General features: G+C 36.4%; 1 long non-coding RNA gene across 10 annotated transcripts in view; it reads right to left on the reverse strand.

Moving 5' to 3' along the window:
- The window catches only part of LOC102156827, a 309,915-nt gene that overhangs the window by 110,320 nt on the left and 176,350 nt on the right, over nucleotides 1-23,245 (reverse strand). For 9 of the 10 annotated variants that reach the window (XR_005384377.1, XR_005384370.1, XR_005384372.1 and 6 more), the window contains one exon: nucleotides 13,425-13,590. This is a non-coding gene — a long non-coding RNA (uncharacterized LOC102156827). Of the gene's footprint in view, nucleotides 1-13,134; nucleotides 13,213-13,424; nucleotides 13,591-23,245 lie in introns of all 10 variants that reach the window. The other variant, XR_005384378.1, reaches the window with a different exon arrangement.

The following is a 23,245-nucleotide window of genomic DNA, read 5'->3' on the forward strand; positions in this document are numbered from 1 at the left end:
TTACGTTATGTCTCCCTTTCTGATATTTCCCACACATTTCTTCTCCCTTCCCTTATATTCCCTTTCACTATTATTTATATTCCCCAAATGAATATATTGTTTAGGATACAGATACAGGTATTGTTTAACTTCAGATTTTACTATGTTAAACATGCATCATAAAGCTCAATAACCTGAAAGAGATAAAAAATAAAATGTATGGGGATCCCTGGATGGCTCAATGGTTTAGTGCCTGCCTTTGGCCCAGGGCATGATCCTGGAGTCCCAGGATTGAGTCCCACATCGAGCTCCCTGCGTGGAGCCTGCTTCTCTCTCTGCTTATGTCTCTGCCTCTGTGTGTGTGTGTGTCTCTCATGAATAAATAAATAAAATCTTTTAAAAAAATAAATAAAATAAAATGTATAATTTCGAATGAGAGAAAAAAATTGAGGAAGAAAAAAAAAAAGATTAAAAAAATTCAACCCGGGGCACCTGGGTGACTCAGTTAAGCATCCAACTCTTGATTTTGGCCTAAGTCATGATCTCAGGGTTGTGAGATCAAGCCCTGCATTGGGCTCTGGGCTCTGTGAGGAGTCTGCTTGAGATTCTCTTCTTCTCTCTGTCTCTGCCCTCCCCCCATGCTCTCTCTCTCTAAAATAAATAAATAAATCTTTAAAACATATTCAATCTAAAAATGCTAAGAGAAAAATGGAGCAGGTAGAAATTAGTAGAAATAGTTGCCTATAACAACAATGAAGACTACCAAATGGACTGAACTCAGGTTTGAGGAAAAAGAGAATCACACTGGATTTAATCAATATGTTAGTCCTGAAGGACTCACCCCAGTGAAGACCAAGTAAATAACTTATGGACAAAATCACCAAAACCACTACTATTAGCATCAGTAATTATAAACAAGAAGTAACAGATTTTGACTGACAAAAACTACAGATGTTTAACTTGATGGATATATTTTATGGCTACATGAAATGATTGAGTGAAATAGTCAATATAAATTCAATATGTAATTCAATATATATTCGATATAATTTGCTTTCACCAAGAAATTATTGACAATAGAAAGAAAGATTTAGAAGAAAAGTCTTCCAGGACTGAAAAATGTATTCATAGAAATAAAAGATTTGGTGGGTGAGTGATACAGCAGTTTTACACACTGAAAAGAAAACTGGTAACCAGAGGATATAGCTACAAAAAAAATATATAGATAGGACACCTGGGTGGCTCAGCAGTTGAATGTCTGCTTTTGGCTCAGGGTTTGATCCTGGGTCCAGGGATCAAGTCCTACATCGGGCTCTTTCTGAGGAGCCTGCTTCTCCCTCTATGTCTCTGTCTTTCTCTCTGTGTCTCTCATGAATAAATAAAATCTTTAAGAAATATATAGATAGATGAACAGGTGGATGGATGGATAGATAGATCTTCAAAATACAATAAAAGAGGAATAAGGATTTAAGAAAACATGAGAAGTTAAGAGATGTTGGAACACAGAATGACAAGGACCAACGTGAGTTTACTCTTAGCCCCTTGAGGACAGCATGGAGGGAACGGAGGAAAAGTAGCATCTAATCTCAGAAAAGCATGGATCTGTAGATGTAGTAAGCACAATTTGCCCCAAAACGGATAAATCAAGAAAAATTCCTTATGACATATCTTTGTAAAACCAGAAGACTTCAAGGACAAAGAAAATATCTTGAACAGCCAGAGAGAAAAGACAAGATCGTATCTTGTTTAGCATGAAGAGAAAAGGTATTTTTATGTTTGGATTTTGTTAATTTAGATAAGCATGATAAAATTTCAGTGGCCATCAATAAGGTATTAAAAGTGGAATGTCTACATTTGAAGGACAGAAAAAAGTTGAGGAAGAAAATATAAAAAACAAAAAAGAAAAGGAAATATAAAAAATATTAAATCCAAAATTGGTAAGGGAAAAGAAAAATAGCACAAGAAGAAAGTAATTGAAAAAGTTCCAAGAAATCAGGATAACCAAATGGGTTATATTAGGATTTTTTTAAAAAGAAATCACAGTGAATTTAACAAATATCTCTTCCATATCTAAAGACAATGGCGCCTGTGTAGTAATCGACCTCCCCAGTTTCCTTCCCAGTATGTAATGAAACAACTACATAACTAGGAAAATTCTACCCAAGATTGTGCCCTTACCCTGCTCAGATAGCCATAACAAAATACCTCATGCAGGTGGCTTAAACAATAGAAATGTGTATCTCCTACTTCTGGAGGCTGGAAATCCAAGATCAAGATCTGGCTGGGCTCTGTTTGGGGTTACAGCTCTCTTCCTATCTTGCAGACGACTGCTTTGTCCTCACATCCTCTGAGCATGCATGGAGAGAGAGAGACACAGAGCTCTCTGGTGTTTTTTTCTTCTAAGGACACTAATCCTATTTGTCAGGGCCCCACTGATATGACCTTATCTAACCTTAATTACTTCCTTACTTCAAATACACCCACACCATGGGTGAGGGCTTTATATATGAATTTGGGAGAACATATATATTCGGTTTATAACATTCTACCCCAGGCCTCCCTTAAATTCATGTCCTTCTCACATGCAAAATACATTCATTCTATCCCAATAGTCCCAACAATTTTAATTCATTCCTGCATCAATTTTAAAGTCTAAAGGTCAAAGTATCATCTAAATATTTAAACCAGCTATGCATGAGTCTGAACACATGATCCATCCTGAGGCAAAACTCCTTGACAGCTGTGAGCCTGAGAAACTAGATGAGTCATATGCCTCCAAACTCTAATGGCAGGACATTCACATTACAAAAGGAAGAAATTGGGAAGAAGAAAAAATCTAGCAAGGCAGATTTCCATTGGATTGTAAGGCTCAAGAATAATCCTCTCTGATTTGATGCTCTGTCCTCCATGCCCGCTGGGGTGGCAGCATCATAACCAGACTCTGTGAGGATGGCCCTGGGCCGTGGCATCCAGGTCCCTAAAAAGGAAGAGGCCCAATTCTTTGAAACAGGACTCTGGGCCAGTGGTGGGAATGGCTTCCCTGCTGATGTCTAAAGCACCTTTGGGGTGATAAAATATTATAATATATGTCATAGACAAAGGGAAAATATGTAACTATTTCCTTATATTTTATCTTAGTTTTTAGCAGTTTCCCATAATGGCTTAAAATTAATTTTCTCTGCCCTTCATCCCACTAAGAATTTGATGAGATTCTCACATTCATGGGATGATATTTTTAAGTCAAATATGGCAGACTGTCATCCATTATTTTACCTCTTTCTCTGGAACTCCATTTGCCTTATTTTTAGACTTTTTTTCATACCGTCCTTTAGGTCATGAACACTATTTTTAATTATTTATTTAATTAATTAATGGTCTCTCTGCTATAGTTTACATAATTTCCGCTTGCCTAGTTTCATTGCATGAATCCTTTTTTCTGCAATGTCTCTTCCAATATTAAGTCCATCTAGGGAATTTTTGTTTTTAGATATTGTATTTTCAATTCTAGAACTTCCTTTTGGTTCTTTTTAGAGATTCCAGATCTCTCATGAAAACCTCTGTCTCCTCACCTCCTATAGCCACCTTTTCTTGTATATTTACAAAATATTTAGCATGGTTATTTTTCTGCTATTTCCAAAATGTAGGTCCTTTCTTTCTCTGCTCAGTAATTTTTACTGTATACTAAATATTCTGAATGATATATTTTAGAAGTTCTGTGTTCTATTTTCTTTCTCTAAATCTGTTAAGGTTTTGCTAGTAGATGGTGAAATCACTGGCAGCTCCCCTTAGTCTTGTGGAGACTTGGTGTTAAGTTTTTGTTGAGCAGGTCTATTTTGGTTTTATCTGTATCTCTTAGTCAGAGTCCTTTGAAGATTCACAGAAAAGTTCAAGCTGTAGATCATGTACCTTTAGTTTGAAAGGATTTTAACTCTAAATTCTGTCTCCCTAGCTGTGGAGAACCACCAATATCAAGGCTCATCTGTTGTTCAGTCTTCCTACAGCTGCTGATCCCAGAGCCATTTTGAGCCTTACCCTGTGCTTGTGCAATCTGGGAGCTGGCCCAGAGCTTTGTGGAAGTTCATATATGGATTTGGGAGCTCCCCAAGGGTGGCTCCTTCTTTTCTAGGATTTAATTAATCAATTTCTAGTAAGTGTGACAATGCCTAAGTCTGACTTCTGATTTCTGATACCTTTAAGACCATTGATCTCTTTCCTTGTTTTGTTGTATGAATAGACATGAATGCCTTGGAAAGAGAAGTCAGATGAATGTGGGTCTCACCATTGCAGTTACTTTCTTACAAACGTTGTATTTTATCTAGTTGATGGCTGTTTTCTATCTTTCCCAGTGCTTTTAACAAGTTTATAATTGTAGCAGCAGGAGGGTTAGTCTAATACAAGCTACTGTGCCATTATTAGAAGCCACAAGTCCTGTGTTAATAATGAATATTTAATGATGTCCTAAAAGTTAGTAAGATTAAAAAAAACACAATAGAAAAAAAAGTAAAGATACTCAATTGGGCACTTCACAGGAGAGGAAATGGGTGAGAAATAAACATGAAAATATGAGCTTCATTAGTAATTAGGAAAATACAAAGTAAGACCATAATGAGATATTGATTCATATCCATTTGAATAACAAAAATAAAAAAAGGTAGGTGATATGAAATGGCAGGGAAAATGTAGATCAATAGTAGAATATCACATATTCTGGTGAAAATGTAAATTGGGAAAGAATAGTAGTCAATGTCTTATAAATTTGAATATTCATATAACCTAGGACCTAGCATTTTCACTTCTATTCAAGAGAAAATTTTATGCATGTTGCAATAGACTTTATTTGGTCAACTTAGTATTATCCCCACTCTTTTCTATACTTCCTATGTAGAAAGGAAGCAGCATAGTAACTATATATTTCCCAGATATCTTAGCCAACAGAATTATGGGTTAGAAGATACCATTATGAACCACTTCTGTGAAATTAGAAAGCCCAAAAAGAGAAGCCATTAACTTTCAAAAGCGCGGTAAGCAAAGCAGGGAACATTGGTAGGGAATAGAAACCAGGTTTCGTCAGGGTGGCTGATAATCCTGCTGAAAACAGCCCACTTCACTAATGCATGGAGGTGAGATCATTGAAACCAGCTTCCCTCCACCTCAAGATTTCCTGGAAGCTAGCTGCAGTATCTCTGACCTTCACAGGTCCTTTAAACAAATATGTAAGCACCTAATGCCCTGTATTAAATCCCTTCCTATTCAATACACTCTAAATAGAGGTGTTTTTTTTTTTTAATTTTTACAATAAAAACAATGTGATGCTGTCAACCCAAGGATAGATATATAAGTAGTGGTATGTACATATAATAAAATATTTTACATAAAAACATGGGCAAATCTCAGAATCTTAATAATGAATGAAAAGGAAGTCTCAGAGGATTTTATACACAAGTACCCTTTTAATAAAGTACAAAAATGTGTAAAAGTAAACCGTTTATTTTAGGCATATATCTCTGTGCATAACAAAAACTTTTAAACAGCAAAAGAAAAACACAAGACTTACAACAGTTGAGTTAGAGAAATAGAGACAAAACAAAAAAGGAACATAGAGACATATGTAAGTTATTGCATAAGTTTCTGTTAACAACTTACTTTGGTGGCATATTCATGGATATCCACTGTAGTGTGAAAATAAATTAATTAAAAATGATACTGGCTATGGGGCACCTTAGTGACTTAGTTGGTTAAGCATCTGACTTTTGGCTCAGCTTAGGTCTTGATCTCATGGTCGTGAATTCAAGCCCTGGATTAGGCTCCATGCTACACATGGAGCCCACTTTAAAAAATAAAATAAAAGATACTGGCTAGAGCAATGTTAATGTTTTCATGAACCCAGGATTAAACAAACCCAATTTTGTGTACCCATACTCTTAAAATAAAACCTCATACATGGTCTTAACAATTGGAGAGTACTAATTCAGTCACTTGGAAGATTGGACGGAATAATTTTTTTAAATGTAGCACAAAGAAGGGGTGGGGGGGGAAGGATGAAAAGCCATAACAAAATTTAAAACATTTCGAATAGAAACTCCAAACTGAATATATATGTATAATGATATTTCTAGAAGCAAATAAGAGATAGCATGAATGATAGGCAATACTAGAAAATACATAAAATAAAATAACAATAGCCAATTGTTTCCCAGAACTAGGAGGAAAAAAACATGAGTTGATAGGTTGTCAGTGCTCAGTAAGGGCCAGGAAGGGAAACAAATATAAAACCTCACTCAAAATGCCATAGTACAAACAAAACTATAAAGAGAGAAAAAAAAAAAAGAGGTGCCCGGGTGGCTCAGTCAGTTAAGCATGCAACTATTGATTTCAGCTCAGGTCATGATCTTGGGGTCATAACATCGAGCCCTGTGTCAAGCTCCATGCTAATGTGGAGCCTGCTTAAGATTCTCTCTCCCTCTGTACCACCCCCTCTCACACGCTCTTTCTCTAAAAATAAATACATAAATAAATAAAATCATAAAATCTACCAGAGAAAAAGGAAGAGTATCCTTAAAAATAAAAATTGGACGGGCATCAGATCGCTTATCAGTACCACAGACTATAAGAAAGCAGTTGGAAAAGTATTTCTAAATCCTGAGAGAAAATAACTTTGAACCTAGAACGCAATGCACAATAAAACTTCAAGAGTAAAAGTTTAATGAAGATATTTTAATATCCTTAAAAGACTTAAAATCCTACTCCCTATACACTCTCACAGAAGTAAACAATTCTAACAAGAAAAGAAGTAAACACAAAAAGAAAAACTTAGATTCAAAAAATGCACTGGCAAGCAGTATATAAGCAGGCATGTCTATTAGTAATAGCTAAATATTGATAAAATTATTTTAACAATTAGTTCAAATTAAAAATTAGATGATAGCATGGGCTATGGTGGTTCTTGTGAGGGGGCTGGTGGTTAGTGAGTAAAACTCAGAATAAAAAAAACATTCTAACATGTTTAAATTCTTGGAAGGAAGAAAGTAATTGGAAGGAAGAAAGTAATTGAGTAACACCAGACTTTATTAGGAACTCTAATAAATCTTGAACAATTCAACAAAAGCACGCTGAAGAAGAAAAGGAAACAATGACCAAGCTCATACAAGCACACCTCATTTTATTGTGCTTTGCTTTATTGTACTTCACAGATACTGCTTTTTTTTTTTCTTTTACAAATGGAACGTTTATGGCAACCCTGTATCTAGCAAGTCTATCAGTGCCATTTTTCCAACAGCATTCTCTCAATTCGTGTCTCTGTCACATTTTGGTAATTCTTCCAACATTTCAAATTTTTTTGTTTATTATCATATTTGTTGTGGCAATTTGTGATCAATGACTTCTCTTTCATGTTACTATTACAATTGTTTTGGGGCGCCGTACCCATGTAAGATGGCAAAATTAATTGATAAATGTGTGTGTTCTGATTGCTCCACTGACCAACTATTCTTTCCCCCATTTTCTTTCCTTGCCCTCTGAGACACAGCAGTATTGAAACTAGGCCAATTAATCAACCTACAATAGCCTCCTGTTCGAGTAAAAGGAAGAGTCACAGGTCTCTCACTTTAAATCAAAAGCTTGAAATGATCAAGCTCAGGAAGGAAGGCATGTCGAAAGGCAAAAAAGACTGAGAGGTAGGATCTTATGTCAGTTAGCCAAGTTGTGAATGCAAAGAAAAGTTCTTGAGGAAAATAAGAAGTGCCACACCCTTTTTGAACTCGGCCACAGTAACTTCTTGCAAGATACATCCATGAAGGCAAAAGAAACAAAAGAAAAAATGAACTATTGGGACTTCATCAAGATAGGAAGCTTTTGCACAGCAAAGGATACAGTCAACAAAACTAAAAGACAACCTACAGAATGGGAGAAGATATTTGCAAATGACATATCAGATCAAGGGCTAGTTTCCAAGATCTATAAAGAACTTATTAAACTCAACAACAAAGAAACAAACAATCCAATCCTGAAATGGGCAAAAGACATGAACAGAAATCTCACAGAGGAAGACATAGACATGGCCAACATGCACATGAGAAAATGCTCTGCATCACTTGCCATCAGGGAAATACAAATCAAAACCACAATGAGATACCACCTCACACCAGTGAGAATGGGGAAAATTAACAAGGCAGGAAACCACAAATGTTGGAGAGGATGCGGAGGAAAGGGAACCCTCTTACACTGTTGGTGGGAATGTGAACTGGTGCAGCCACTCTGGAAAACTGTGGGGAGGTTCCTCAAAGAGTTAAAAATAGACCTGCTCTATGACCCAGCAATTGCACTGCTGGGGATTTACCCCAAAGATACAAATGCAATGAAACGCCGGGACACCTGCACCCCGATGTTTCTAGCAGCAATGTCCACAATAGCCAAACTGTGGAAGGAGCCTCGGTGTCCAACGAAAGATGAATGGATAAAGAAGATGTGGTTTATGTATACAATAGAATATTACTCAGTCATTAGAAATGACAAATACCCACCATTTGCTTCAACGTGGATGGAACTGGAGGGTATTATGCTGAATGAAATAAGTCAATCGGAGAAGGACAAACATTATATGGTCTCATTCATTTGGGGAATATAAATAATAGTGAAAGGGAATAGAGGGGAAGGGAGAAGAAATGGGTAGGAAATATCAGAAAGGGAGACAGAACATAAAGACTCCTAACTCTGGGAAACGAACTAGGGGTGGTGGAAGGGGAGGAGGGCAGGGGGTGGGGGTGACTGGGTGGCGGGCACTGAGGGGGGCACTTGACGGGATGAGCACTGGGTGTTACTCCGTATGTTGGCAAATTGAGCACCAATAAAAAATAAATTTATTATTAAAAAAAAATAAGAAGTGCCACTCCTATGAACATATGAATGATAAGAAAGCTAATATGGAGAAAGTGTGAGTGTTCTGGACAGAAGATCAAATAAGCACAGTATTCCCTTCAGCCAAAACCTCATCCACAGCAAGGCCCTAACTCTCTCTAATTCCATGAAGGCTGAGAGAGGTGAGGAAACCATAAAAAAGTCTGAAGCTAGGAGAGGTTGGTTCATGAGGCTTAAGGAAAGAAGCCATCTCCATAAGGTAAAAATGCAAGAAGAAGCAACAAGTGCTGCTGTAGAAGCTGCAGCTAGTTCTCCAGAAGATCTAGCTGAGATAGTTCATGAAGGTGGTTACAATAAACAATAGATTTTCAATGTAGATAAAACAGCCTTCTATTGGAAGAAGATGCCATCTAGGACTTTCAGAGCTACAGAGAAGTCAATGCCTGCCATCAAAGGACAGGCTGATGCTCTAGTTAGGGGCTAATGAAACTACTGACTTAGTCGAAGCCAATGCTCAGTTACCATTTTGAAAATCCTAGAGCCTTAAGAATGATGCTAGATCTACCCTGCCTGTGTTCTATAAATGGAACAACAAAACCAGGATGACAGTACATCTGTTTATAACATGATTTGCTGAATATCTTAAGCCCACTATGATCATCTGCTGCTCAGAAAAATGATCCCTTTCAAAATATTAGTGGTCAATGACAGTGAACCTAGTCACCCAAGAGCTGGTGGAGATGAACAGTGAGATAAATATTGTTTTCATGCCTGCTGACACAACATCCATTCTGAAACCCAAGAATTTTTCCTTCCAAATCATATTACTTAGGAAATACATTTCAAAAGCCCATATAGCTGCCATGCATAGTAATTCTTTTGGTGGATCTGAGTAAAGTGAACTGAAGACCTTCTGGAAAGGAGTCACTATTCTAGATGCCATTAAGAACATTCATGATTCATACCTAGAGGTCAAAATACCAACATGAACAGGAGTTTGGAAGAAGTTGACTCCAAACTTCATAGAGGATTTTGAGGGGTTCAAGACTTCTGTGGAGGAATCTTGAGGACTGAATTGTTGCCATCTTTTGATAAAACTTGAAAGGATGAAGAGTTGCTTCTTATGGATGAGTAAAGAAAGTTGTTTCTTGAGGTGGAATCTACTCCTGGTGGAGATGCCATGAAGATTGTTGAAATAACAAAGGATTTAGAATATTACATAAACTCAGTTGAACAAGCAGTGGCAGGGTTTGAAAAGATGCACTCCAATTCTGAAAGAAGTTCTACAGTGGGTACAATGCTACCAAACAGCATCACACACTACAGAGAAATCATTCATGAAAAAAAGAGTTCACTGATGTGGCAAACTTCACTTTTTTCTTGTTTTAAGAAATAGCAAAACAAACAAACAAAATAGCCACAGCCACCTCACCTTTGGTAATCACCACCTTGAGCAGTCAGCAGCCAGCAACATCAAGAGAAGACCCTCCACCAGCGAAAAGACCAGGACTCATTGACTTCTCAGAAGATGGTTAGCATTTTTTACCAGTAAAATATTTTTAAATTAAGCTACCTGCATTGTTTTTTTAGACATAATGCTATTTCACACTTAATAAACTACAGTATAGTGCAAACATAACTTCTATATGCACTGGGAAACCAAAAAAATCATTTGACACACTTTATGGCAATATTTGCTTTGCTGTGGTGGTCTGGAACCCAACCTGCAATATCTCCAAAGTATGCCTGTTAGTAGAAAACACATGGAAAAAGAAACTAGATATAAACCTAAAGATCGGGGTCCCTGGGTGGCGCAGCGGTTTGGTGCCTGCCTTTGGCCCAGGGCCCGATCCAGGAGACCCTGGATCGATTCCCACGTCGGGCTCCCGGTGCATGGAGCCTGCTTCTCCCTCTGCCTGTGTCTCTGCCTCTCTCTCTCTCTCTGTGACTATCATAAATAAATAAAAATTAAAAAAAAAATAAACCTAAAGATCTTATTAACTATAGTAAATGTTAGTACTGTATTAAAAGATAGAGAACCTCAGAATGAATAATATAATATGCAAATAGAGGCTATTTATAAAATGCACATAGCTTAATGAAGAGGAATCAGAGATGTTGAAAATAAGAGAATGGAAAAATGCAAAACAGTCAAATATTAATAAAAAGAAGGTATAATGATATTAAATCTGACAAAATAGAATCCAAGGAACACAGAGAGACATTTTAAATATCAATAAATGGAAAGTTGCAGTAATGAGATAGAAAGAAGGTTTTGAACTTGAATGAACCCAAATAAAGCTTAAAATATATAAAAGCAAATCTGATAGAAACACAAAGAGAAACAGACAAATCCATAATCATAGTGTAAATCTGTCATATAGTGACAGATCAAGTACCCAAAAAAAGCAAGGATGTAAGAGATTTGAACAACATAATGAACAAATTTGCTGTAACAGATTTGTATAGAACTTTGCATTCCTAAAAACAGGGAATGTACACTCTTTTCATCTACACAAAGGCCGTTTACAAAGACTGCTCTAGACACAAAAGGAAGTCTCAACAAATTCCATACTGTTAGCATTAAGATGGCCACATTACACACAATAAAATGAGAAGTCAACCAGAAAACAGCCCCTTCCCTACTAACTCCATATATCTAGGACTTTTTTCCCTGTGTGTCAGTAATTAATGAGTAAAATAGGAAACCAGTGTGAAAATTGCAAATTATTTAATAATGTAAAAAAATATATATATCAAGGCCAGTGAGATAAAGGCAATATAGCCCTCAGAGAATTTATACACTTCAAATTATTTCTTAAAAATACTAAAGATTAAATAAATTAATATTTCTAAGGAATATGCTAGAAGAGGAATAACAAAATGAATCCAGATAAAGCAATGGTAGGAAATAAAGCTACCACCTTGTAATGATAATAAGTATACAAAAAAAAAAAAAAAAACTAGAATTAATTAAAGCAAACCAGTGCCTCACTTAAAACTAATGAAATAATTTTGTGGGTATATTAAAGGAAAACACATGAAATGGTGAAAGAAAAAAATAAGTCAAAAAAACACAAGTTGATAAATGTCTCTATAAATCAAGATATTTTAAATTTGTTACATTGTGACAGGACATTTAAAAATTACCAAGAATCTTGAAAATCTGAATGACAAGGACAGTTTTCTAGAAAAATATAAATTACCAAAGAGAAGTAGAAAACATAAACAGACTAATTAGCACAGCATAAATTGAAAAAAAAATTGCCAACATCATCTGATGTCCCAGTGTTACTGGTATCATATCAAACAAGGTTTTCTCAATTTAACTGCATTTAACCTTGACACTACTAATTTCTAGTAGCAAGGTTTTATGGACACTAAAATGAACTATGAATAGGAATTTACTCAGCACATACAACTGTATAGACAACTAACACTGGGTTGCTCTTGCAAATATGGCAGCCTTTACTAAATGTGTGTTTTTTAAAAACCTAAATACTATAAAAATGGATGTAATAAAGGAATTGCTTACATATCCAGTGGCATTCTTAGTTAACCCCATTAAATTTATAATGTCCTTAGCCTTGGAATTGTTCATTATTTCACTGGGACCTTGCTTTTGCAGGTTTCCAGGTTTAATAGCAAATGCCTAAGTTGTACTTAATGAGGAAATTGTTAGAGAATAAACTTACAGAACAGTTTAGAAAAGCTTTTCTTCTTAGTAATCCAAGTTTCTAAGTGAAAGACAGACTGAGAAGAAGACAGAGAGGTAAAAGTAACCTTTTAAAGCTACAATTAATATAAACTATTGATGCTGATAATCACTACGGTAGGCAGAATAATGGCTTCCCAAAGATGTCCATGCCCTAGTCCCTAGACCACTCACTCAACGTGTTACCTTACATGGAAAAAGGACTTGCAGATATATTTAAAGTTGAGAATTTTAAGGTAGAGAGATGAGCATGAATTATCCAGGTGGATCCAGCTTTACCACATGAACCCTTCCTTACAGTCCAGAGAACTTACCCTAGCTGGAGTCTGAGAGAGCCAATAAAAAGGAAGGTCAGAGAGATTCCAAATGTGAGCAGAACTTGACACCCCATTGCTGTGGTTCTGAGGTATAAGAGGACCATGTACAATAGTGGCAGAGACATTTCTAGAAGCTAAGGGTTACCCCTGTCTGACAGCCAGCACACAATGCTCCAGTACAGAGGCAGTAGAATTCCACCAACAACCCAGATGCAGTTGGACAGTTTCTTTCCCCAGAGCCTCCAGAAGGGAATACAGCCCTCCAATCACCTTGATTTGGGTCTTATGAGACTCTACGGAGAGCAACCAGCTGAGCCACACCATATCCGGACTTCTGACCCACAGAAACTGCGAGATAACAAAGAATCACATGAATATTCTGTTATGTCACTGAATTTGTGGTAATTTTTACAGCAACAGAAAAAGAACAGACCCACCAACCAAAATAACAAATACAAAGGTGCAGTGATCTTACTCTTACCCACAAAAGAGTGGGTACTCAAATCTTCCTGAGGCTATCCCCATGACTTGGAAGAGGCATTCCCCAATATTGAACTCACCAATGTGAAGAACTTTCCAAAATGTCAGCCATGTCTTTACTTGCGTAGCAAGTTACAGTGAAGTGAAACTACTCTTTGTTCTGCTGGCAATCCACCATGCAGTAATGGATCCACGTTTGCTGTGATGTGCCGGATGGCATTGGGACACAGCCGCTTACAGCGTCATCTAAAACACAGAGGTAAGCAAAAACTTAGGAATCCCTGATGTTAAAATTGGAGGCAAGAAATTTCATGACCCTGTGGAAATCTGTGAGTTTTTATTTAAACTGACCACGGGCCTGTTTTAGGATTTTTGTCCAGTTATGAATCTGTGCCCTAAATTATACCACTACTACACAGTGCTGAAATCATCTTCATTATCTATGACACATTACCAGTCATTAAAGCAATTTGAAATACTGAGGCTCCCAGTCATCTGCCCTTAGAAATACCCAATTGTATTATGCAACCTACTTAGGAAACTTTTATGGTGCAAGATCTCCCTAACTCACATCCGCAAGTTGATAAAAAGGCACATATTTTACTATTCGACATTTCATATTGGCTTATATCTGATACCAGCTGTACAGTTTCAGAGGTAGAAAAACTTTCTAAAAAATTCAAGCTATTCACCCAAAATTGGCATGAATTCTTTGCCATAAATCTGACTTTTTTGAAAGACATACACTATTATAGATTTTTGTCATCATATTACCCTAGGGATGTCATCTACATCTAGGAATACTTTTTTTTTTTTTTTAGGAATACTTTTTAACAGGATGCTAAGTATCTGAGATTTTAGGTCAGGCTGTAACGATGATATAAACAAACTAGTTCTAGAGGTGTTTTCAGAGAGGGTGCCGAGAATCAGTATGTTGCTCAATAATTAAGAACAGGAGTCAATCTTGAACTGACTTGCAAGCCTTGCCAGTCTCCATCAGTAGAGGGTTAGAGACTTATGAGAAAACGCAGCACCTACTCTGAGAACTTTCCATAACCCCGTTGCTATTAGATAGGAAACTGGCTTTTTGCCTCAGGACAAGAGGGTTCCAAGCCTGTCAATTTGGTCCAGATAATGATAAGTCTAGTCTAAGATTTACACTAATCCTTTGCTAATTAAGAGTTCAGCTCTTCAGGGAGATGAACTACATAGCCATTCTTCCAGATGAAAAAAATTACAAGAAACATTTTCTGTGTGATCATCTCACACTATTGCTTTTTCTCAAGCGGTGCATATATGTAATTCATTTTAAGATAAAACATAATAGTTTGGAATTTCTGTACTCACAAATACAGCACAGAGACAGCCTAATAACAAAGCACAAATTAACTGGTCACAACTTGATGCTACTTTTGGGGCAAGGGTTGTGTATATGTTAAGAAATGCTGCTGGTCAAAGCTTGTGCTTTCGTTTCTTTTGAGTTCCTGCAGTGAGCTGATCAGCCAAAGGGCAATTTCACAGAAAGAAAATGATGACTTGTTAGAGAACCCTCTTTCCTTTTCTTTTTTTTTTTTTTTTTTTAATTTATTTTTTTATTGGTGTTCAATTTACTAACATACAGAATAACACCCAGTGCCCGTCACCCATTCACTCCCACCCCCCGCCCTCCTCCCCTTCTACCACCCCTAGTTCGTTTCCCAGAGTTAGCAGTCTTTATGTTCTGTCTCCCTTTCTGATATTTCCCACACATTTCTTCTCCCTTCCCTTATTTTCCCTTTCACTATTATACGATAGAGGAGGACCGTTCTTCGGTCAAGGGTATACGAGTAGCTGCGCTCCCCTGCTAGAACCTCCAAACAAGCCCTCTTTCCTTTTCTGTTTAATCACCTGCTCTTTGGCAGATTTGAAGAGATACTTTCTGTGAGTGATAGAGCCTGATAAACTCTATTTATTCTTTCTTTTTTTTTTTTTTGAGAGAGAGAGAGAATGCACATGTGGAGGTGGGGGCATGGAGGAGGGGTAGACGGAGAGAGAGAGAGAGAGAATCCCAAAAAGACTCCATGTCCAGCAAGAAGCCTGATGTAGGGCTCAATCTCATAACCCTGAGATCATGACTTGAACCAAAATCAAGAGTTAGATGTTTAACTGACTGAGCCACCCAGGAGCCTCTCTATTCATTCTTTTAAAAAACAAAAATAAATGCTTACCATGTACTAGATGATGTAAGAACAAAAGAACAGAACACTGTTTCAGTTACAAACAGTATGTTTTCACAGCTCATAAAGAGACTCTGCATATACCTTTATAATAAATAGAATATGCACAGAAATATCATGTCTCTATTTTTTTGAACAAGTTCACATGACTCATTTGGGAACCAACCCACAATTTAAAAAGCTAATCACCCATTTCCATACACTTCCAAAGCATACAATAATTCCAGGTTTTATAATCATTTTTCTGTAGCATACATTTTAAGTAGGCTTATAACAGAAAAGGAAATATATACTTTAATCAGAATACTTTAAATCATATTGTAGGATACTTTCCATGGAAACATTCTATAGGTGTTCATTGCCCAATACTAGAGTAGAGCCACCAGTGATACGTGACCTTTTATATTTAAATTGTTTCAAATTAAGAACTCAGTTCCTCAGCTATACTAATCCATTTCAAGTGCTCAAGAGCCACCCGTGGCTACTGGCTACTGTACTGGGCAGTACGGAATATCTTATTCATCACAGAGAGCTCAACTGGATAGCTCATTTATAGTTGTCCTTGTTTTTATCTTAATCCACAAGAGATGATATTTTCTTGTTTTAGCGGTTTCGTACAATTATAGATTGTAAAGGATGTCTGAGAACAAATATATCAATGCTTATTATTACCCGAGAGAACTAATGCTTAGAAAGTTTTAGGTAACAGGAAGATCACTCAGGGCTTTCCTTTAGATTCTGAGGTCCATCTTGCATTGAAATCCTTATCCGTCTGGTCCCTGACAAGAGTATGGTGGCTGATTGAAATCTAGGGCTGAGATGATCAGATTTTATCTACTATGACAGTGCTGATTGATTCGTAATAGCTGCTTGATTCAAGCTCCAGAGCTCAGAGAGAAAAAGTGGCTTGATGTGTTAATGATGACTCGCAGGTCAAGAGCTGATGTTGTGCTTGCTGAGCATTTTCTATCACTACAAGCATTCACGCACAACTAATAAGCGCACACACAGTGGGAAGATACACATGCAGAAGTAAAACAATTTTGAAGAAGGTGATGGTCTGTTTCATATCTCCTGGACTACTTGAAAATTATCCTTTAGCTTTGGCTCTCTAACTTTAGAAGGATATAGATGGAACTCTGGTGATAAAAGGAAAAACTTTAAATTACTCTCATACACGTTCCCCAAGCCCTGAATAACCTAGCCCACCTTGTCTCCATCTTTTATAAGAGATATGAGTCCTGTCTGGACTAAGAAAAACCTCTTTGGGATGGTTCTGTGAGAGAAACTATAAAATAACCTTCCAAGAGAGTCTTTTATGGAGAAAATGAAATGTCACCTCTCCTGCAGTGGCTTAAAAAATATGTTTTCCTGAAAATCAGAAGACACATGGAAGGCTCCTTCAGGCCACATGATCCTGCAATAGCCTCTAGAGGATTTAAGAAATACAATTTCTCATTCTTAGACTCTTGCCTGTCCACCGCATAAATTCCTAGTGTACTCTGTCCCTAGGAGAAAAATGTATTATTCTGCTCACAGGAAATGAAGTTTGAGATGTGCTTTAACTCCAACTTTCTCTTTGGAAGGCTGAGTTTTATAAAGATTTCCAAGCTTATCCATCTAATTCTTCACGTTGAAAATTCTGGTTCAGCCACTGTGAAGTTACACGAAGGTTGATTCCAGTTTGGGAGTTGTCTGGGAGCCTTGCTTCATCTTAGACTTTTGTATAGAGCTTTGGCCACACTTCCACAGCAAAGAAGAAAACATAAATCTACTTTTTCCTCTTTGTTAGCAATGCTCAGAGAATATATTGGTTAAAACAGAAGTCTCTTTGATGAACTGTGATTTTTCAACAATCTGTATGAACTTTTTTTTTTTCCATTTTCTGGGATAACTGTGAGTTGGTAGCATGAAAACAGAAGTGGTTTTTAAAGCAGATATATTAGAGAAGAAATTGTCCAAAAGCTTCAATGCATACTGGAAGAATGTTGTGTCTTTCGTTATAATCAGGGGGACCACAGTTACATGAAAGAGAGATGATCAATTTAAATAGGAAAAAAACTTGAAGGAAAAGGATTCTATTTCATTCTAATTGAAATGTTTACATTACTAAGATTTTAAGATTTTTTTGTTCTAAAATGTGATTTAGCACCACAATTCATATGGCTGTCACAGTGGAAATCTTGTTTCAATTCATTTCTTAAGAAAATTCAACGATTCAATGACAAGAATATCTTTGATGACTTAAGTTAAGGCATCAGGTATTAATCCATGGTAACGTGCCTACTGGATAGAGGGCTTCCCTGTACATTTTAAACATGCAACAGTGACATAAAGCAATGCACAGGCCTTCTACCAGCCAGACATCATTCCAGAGTGCATAAAATGAGTATCTGCTGATTTAAAGATATACCTTCAAAAACTCAAAATACATAAAAAAGTAAAAGAAAATATAGAAACAACTATTTTATACAATTTTATGCAACTTCTAAAAAGAATATAGTAGTTACAGGCTTATGTGACAAAACATCAAATACAATCATAAATATAATGCAGTCCCAAATAAAAAATATATGTGTCAAAAATATATATATGTGTGTGTATACACATAAACACATACGTATATACATATGAAGTCTATATATATAAACTGGAGAATACCTATGTAGAATATTTTTTACAAAGGGACATAGAGGCTAATTACTAGCCATCTGCCAAAAAAAAATGCTAAAAGAAAAAAATGTGTAAATGAATTAACTTGGAAATGCAGGTAGAATGTCCAGCTAATAACATTTATTGAGAGCTTATTATGTGGCAGGTATGATGTTAAACACTTTACACACATTAAGTCATTTGATCCTTACAAATCAGTAAGGTGCAATTAATGACCACATTTCATATGAAAAGACTAAGATTCATAGTGGTTTGCTAATGTGTCCAGTTCCATGGCCAATAAATACCAAAGTAGATGCCAAATCTGTCTGATACCAAATTCTCTCTTTCGGGATGAATAGGTAAGAATTATTTTACATTAACATTTCAAAGCACCAGCTTATGAGGGGTTGGTCGCTGCTCACTCAATTATGGTGTTTTATATATATAAATGGTTATTTCCCGAGTGCTTAAAAATACACATTTATTTCAAGTGAATCAGTGCATATTGAATATGTACTTTGTGTTGGGCACTGTGCTGGGACATGAGAACAAAAAGATGAATAAGAGGTTGTTCAGGCCCTCAAGTAGGTCAGTCCATTGGAGGAGAAAAGCACATAAACAAACGTTTACAATATACCATGCTAAATACCACGCTGCCAGGATCCAAAGTGCTTCAGCAGAAAGAAGATGGCCTATTATTTGGGGAATCCATGTCATTTTAAAAGCCTGTTTTCAAGATTAATTTTCTTAGCAAGCTTTTTACTACACACCATTTGTACAGAATTCTAATGTAAATTTTCATAAATTTCCGAATAGCAGAGTTTTAAGTAGTATTGTTAATACTATCATCCCTAAGAGTATTTCACAAATAAGCTAAGACACACTCTAGTTATTCTAGAAGGAAACGCATCAAAGTCACATAACATAGGTAGTACATTTTGGAGAAAGAAAATTAGGGTAAAATGTGGTGGGAATATTTCTTTGAGTCATACGTTCATGAAATTCTTAAATAGTTGGATAACAATTTGCTTCTGCCTTGTTGAAATATCTATTAATATTTTGAATGTTTAAATATAAGCTATAGAATATTAAAATGATATTTTATTGATGACACTAGGAATATTTAAGATTATAACTAGTTCTCACACACAAAGCACATTTTTCAAAATAAAAGAAATCTGACTCCTGGTGAAGTAAGGGCACTTAAAAGTTGGTCTCTTCTAAAGGAATTTTTAATTAAATCCCTATTATCTTCTCGTTCCAAATAAAGTGGTGATAGCTCTCAAAAATTTGTTCCACCTTATAGGATTTAAATTTTTTGTTATGTACTTAAGGGATTTTTAAATACAGCACTATAAAAACATATTGTCACACTACCAAGAGTCAAAATGCAGGATAATAAGTGATTCTCAGTTTTTACCATTACAACTGGTCTTTTCTTCATGGGCAGACTAGAAGACTAACCTTTTCTTTCTTCTCCATCCCTATCCACTCTGTTCCTAATTCAGTGTCCCCATAAGCTGGAATTAAGCAACCAGAGAGGAGAGAGGCGTAAATGGCAGCACAGAGGAATGTGTCAATTAAGAAATCCTCTGGGAGGTCAGATAAACCTCTTGATCGATGTATCTGCAGATTTCTCCAAACCCCATAAGATAGAGGATTCCACAGCCATTCTTTTACTGGGGCTTTGGATTTGAGTCAGAAATTATCAGAGCATTACTAGAACTATGAGAACTGGAAATAGCCTTTTCACGAAGTAATTGTATCTATAAAATGAGAACACTAAATTTGATCATCTGTAAGATCCAGCTCTTCTACTTCTGAGGTCTTGATGTCCAAGAAGCAATTAAGTAAAATATCTACCTATGTGTGAGCAGAGAGATCCTACCTTTTTCTTTATTCCAGGCATTTTAATGTCTCCTATTTTCCCATACAATTTAGATAAATGAGCTAAAAACCTAGAGGAGACTTAGAAGTAGGTTGTTGGGAAGATTTCTATGACTTTATAAGCCCATAATAAAATATTAGCAAAAGGAATTAATCCAAAAAATAGTGAAACGATGACAAAAAGCTTGTATTTGTTGGTGAATTGGTGAAGCATGCAGCAACCTAAGATTTATTGTTTGGGAAAAACTAAGGATGTCTTCTCATTCTTTTCTACATAAGGAGAAATGTATAGATGCATAGATATATTCATAGATCCCAAATATGTACATTGTAAAAAAAAGGTGGTAAACAAATGAAACAGCTTTCAAGGGTACTTACCTCTGAGTGATGGAATAGACAAATGCTGTTTTCTTCTCTTTTTATGCATTCCCCAGGTTTCCTCTTATTTATCATCAGAAAAAGATATTTTGATACAACTAATTTGTTTCTGGATATGGTCTGCTTGACATGTGGCCTCCTTTTTAGCAAGAAATAATGTTAAGTAATTTTAGCATATAAGAACATCTATGGCTGATGTGCCTATGCTCAAGAAATATGAGAAGTTTGATCTAAATACAGAAAAGCTGAATTCACATGTCACAGATGGGGCCCTTAGAACAAAAAGAAAAAATGTATTATGGTCAAAAGTGATGGTTGGTGGGCAGAGTTTACATTTCATATGGCAGAGCAATAGATTGTGTTGTGCCAACTTTGCAAGACCTACTCGTTACACAATGGGATGCACAAAGAGATAGAAACTATAAATGATCCATTGAGAATGTATGGAGTATTTTTAAGGAATTGAAGCCGGATGTGGCCATTTATTTTATTTTACGATATTCAGAAAACATTGTAAAATTTTGTTGAAGAAATTTACTCAATGTCTTCCTCAAAATGAAGACATTTTTTAGATTCAAGATTCCCAAAAGTCCAATTTCTTAGCTTCCTGTTGGCTCTTCAAAGACATAATGCTTATTGATGTGATAAAGCATTTGAACAAAATGATATTGAAACTATGGAAATATAAAAACACATGATTTGGTTTCACGAAGAAGATATGAATATGTTCAAAGTCAACACAGACCCCTGGATGGAGCTGCTCTGCATTCCCCCCTCTTCTCATTGCTGCACTCCAGATAAATAGAATCACAGTCTTAGGAAAATTGCAAAGCTATGTTATGGAAATTAGTGTGGGATTTCAGAAGAGAGTTATGGGAGGAAGGAAAAAATTAACTGCTTCTCCAGTCTTCCATAAATTATGAGCACCTGATTGGAGAAGCAGAGGGCCAGAGGGATAGAAAATAGGAAAAGGGACTTCAAAGATGAGCAACCAGGAAGCTGAATGTGTCCTATCATCTGGAGAATGAAATGGACCCCAAATCAACAGATTGCAGGCACATTCTCAGAGAACGTGTTTCTTCCTTTGGATCAAAATAAATGTCAAGAAAAAAGTCAACTGTCTGTTGTGATATGTGTCCAAAAAGGTTTTTGAAACTTTTGTTTTTATCATTGAAGATCTTATCTGGAATTATCAGAAAGAGAAAGAACTCATGTAACTGGATTATTTGGAATATGTGTTACACATTCATTGACTTCAGCTAAGTATATGTTCAAATGTTTCCCGGTTTTGTTTTGTTTTGTTTTGTTTTTCAAATATGTTTGGGTGGCTAAAACTCCAGAATAGGCAATATATTTTTTTTTCAACAATCATTTACAAAAATCCAGTAGTAAGTAGATGTTTTACATGTATTTTTAATCACACTAATCCCTCTATGGCCGCCATTACTAGCTTCATTTCTCAGATGAAAAGTCTGAAACCCAAGAGTGAAGTGATGTGACTCAGGTCTTATAACTGATTGCATTTTCAGCATCTATTGTAGGAGTATGCTCCCTTACATGAAATGAAAGGGAAAAACACTGTTCTCAAGGCCACCAATACTTGGGCCACAGGAGAACAGGGGAGGATGGGCACCCAGTGAGCCCCACTGGGGAGGGAGGAAAGAACAACAAAGAAGAGAGTATTTGGGTACAAAACACAAGCGTTGTTTACGTCCCAGAGCTAAGAATTGTAGAGAGTGTAGTTGCCTTTCAGTATTGTGCACAAGGTAGGCTTTGAATACATTTTGAATTTTCCTATAAAGTTGAATGGATTAAAAATGTAAGATCAGTAAGGGCTGGATGCATTCATGACAACACAGAATAGGAATATTTGAGAGCACACCTTATTTTTCTGACAATAATCTCAAAGAATATGGCAGTTGACTTTTACAACCATCTGGATGGGGCTAAAGACCAGGTCTAAGCCCACACATTGCAGTAGTTTCATCATTGCTCCACCCACATGGGATGTTTTACACTTGAGACCCCAGGCTCCTATAGGGATTCTCCTTTTCCTTTATTCCTCTTCATTATATTAATCCATTAATGCTATCTTTCATCATAGGGATGAGAATGGCTGACATATGGGAACAGAGGTTATTTATCGTGGAATGGGTACACCTCCAATACGGCCATAAAGAGTACCAAATCCTTATCGTCCTTTGTGTTAAGTGTGTTATTTAGGCTTACCTCATCACTGTTAATCGGCCTCCTTCATACTCTCTCCATGAAGCCAAAGATGTACATATTAAACACAGGAGTGTTTGACAGCTTCTCCTTCCCTAGGGCAGCTTGCTCAACTAATAATAACTAAGATATCTTTTGACAAGTGCAGCTAAGAGCTGGTAAAGCTTCGTCAATCTGCATCAGCCTTGTTGGCACTTTCTTTCCATTTCAAACCTGCCTTACCTTGAATAATGGAAGCTGGACAGTGACCAAAGAAGCTCTAAAATCCAAGAAAGATGGTGGATAAAATCGAGCAAGGAGGGTTAGGAAGGATGAATGCAAAACCAGACTCATATTGATCAGGGGAAGGAAAATACTTTTTCCAACTGCAATTGCAGCTGAAACCCATAAATTAGATGATTGAAGTAATAAGACACGTGAAATGGCTTTTAAGTCCACTACCCACTCTGTGTAATAAATTCCGAGTGACATCGAAGCTTTTAGTGGAGAGAATGATTTATTGCCATCTGCAAGAAGGAAGCTTTCAGGGATTATCTCTA

Source organism: Canis lupus, chromosome 35, assembly GCF_011100685.1.
Source record: "Canis lupus familiaris isolate Mischka breed German Shepherd chromosome 35, alternate assembly UU_Cfam_GSD_1.0, whole genome shotgun sequence".
Lineage (NCBI taxonomy): Eukaryota > Metazoa > Chordata > Mammalia > Carnivora > Canidae > Canis > Canis lupus.